This window comes from Oryzias melastigma, linkage group LG19 (genome assembly GCF_002922805.2).
Source record: "Oryzias melastigma strain HK-1 linkage group LG19, ASM292280v2, whole genome shotgun sequence".
Taxonomy (NCBI): domain Eukaryota; kingdom Metazoa; phylum Chordata; class Actinopteri; order Beloniformes; family Adrianichthyidae; genus Oryzias; species Oryzias melastigma.
Genome location: NC_050530.1, coordinates 19,100,751 through 19,102,647, shown reverse-complemented (window position 1 = coordinate 19,102,647; position 1,897 = coordinate 19,100,751).

Sequence of the window (1,897 nt, the reverse complement as noted above, 5' to 3'; positions counted from 1 at the left end):
ACTAAAGGGACAATTTTTAAAAACAAACTCACATTCACATTCACAAAGACACACAAAATTAACCTCCCTCTCTCCCCAGTTCCTCCCCCACCCCCCAAGTTCCCCCAATAGACCCTTGTCAATAAAGCTGAACAAAGAATAAAAACTGCAGATCTATGGGATTAATCTGGCTTAATACTACCATGTAGACACGATATTACGAGGATCCCCTTATTCAAGACCCAGCCTGACCACGGGGGGCATTGGCACAGTGCCCGCCCAGCACGGGGCAGTGCAGGGCCCGCTCAACAAAGCAGGACCCCAGCCTGTTGTTTGTTGTGAAACAACAGCCTGTTGTTTCTTGGACTGTTGGTCCAGCCTGTTGAGGGTCTTCAGTCGATCACAGCTGTGCTCCACCCAGCAACTGTGGTGTTGAAAGTCATGTTTGACAGCACAAATAGAACAGTTTTTTTTTTATTATTTCACCACAACCCAGCAGTGCTGTGCTATGACTTTAAGGCCTCAGTTCAGTTCATGTGCATTGTAATGAACATGTGGATTAATTTTCCAAACCAAAAAAGGTGAAATCATTGTAATCATGTTTGATTATCTAGTGTCTTGAAAAGAGCCACCATTTGCTCTGATTATTGCTTTGATGCTTTCTTGATGAGCTTCAAGAGGTATTCACCTACAAGGGTTTTCCAACAGTCTTGAAGGATTTCCCAGAGGTGTTTAGCACTTTGACTTCAGTCTGCAGTTCAGCTCACCTGAAAACATCTGAATGGGTTCATGTCTATGGAGGTTAGGACATCTGCCGCAGCACTTTCCTCACTCTCTCCTTCTTGGTCAAAAAGCCCTAGCCTTCAGTATTTGTTTTAGCTTGAACTAATTCCAGATTTATTCAGTTGTATCATTAAGCTTTAAATGAATTAACAGCAAAGATTGCTTTCATTAACTTACATTAATCCATCTTCTTCTGCTCATCCAGTACTGGGTCACGAGGGCAGCAGTCTAAGCAGAGAGGCTCAGACTTCCCTCTCCTCTACTCCCTTCACCTTGTCTGGGGGGACCCCGAGACGTTCCAAGGCCAGGTTGTAATCTCTCCAGTGTGTCCTGGGTTTTCTCCAGGGCCTCCATCCAGTGGAACACACCTCCCCAAGGAGGAGTCCAGGAGGCATCTGAAGTAGTTGCAATTCTATGGAAGTTTTTTAGTTCCATCAGACTCTGAACCCCCACCCTGAATTTTTATTCTGAATTTTTTAACCTCTGAATTTTTATACTGAATTTTTTTTAACCTCTGAATTTTTATTCTGAATTTTTTTAACCTCTGAATTTTTTTTCTGAATTCTTTTAACCTCTGAATTTTTATTCTGATTTTTTTAACCCTCTGAATATTTTTTTCTGAATTTTTTAACCTCTGAATTTTTATTCTGAATTTTTTTAACCCTTGCTTCTTAAACAGCAAAATTTTATCCTCCCAAAAATATTTTCTATCTTAAAAAAATATGTGTTTTTAATTTCGAGACTTAAAATTTCGATAAGTCAGAAATTCAACATAAAAAAATTCGGAGTGAAAAATTAAAAAATAGACAGGGGCAATAAATGACAAAATAACAATGGGGGGGTTGTTTGTTTTGATTTTGGTACTTTTAAAGGATAATCAAATAGTGCAGTTGGTTGCGTAATCCATGGAATATATCCACAAAGCTGTTTGATGTACTTCCGGTTCCTAGGTTGCCTAGTGGTTAAACTCCCGCGCTAACAGTCAAGAGGTTACCGGTTCGAATCCCACTGGGGTCTCATTTGTTTGTTTCTTTTTTTTATATTTTAATCCCAAAACTGTTCAATTTAGGTAAATATGTTTTTTAAATAGACAGGGGCAATAAATGACAAAATAGCAATGGGGGGGGGGGGGGGG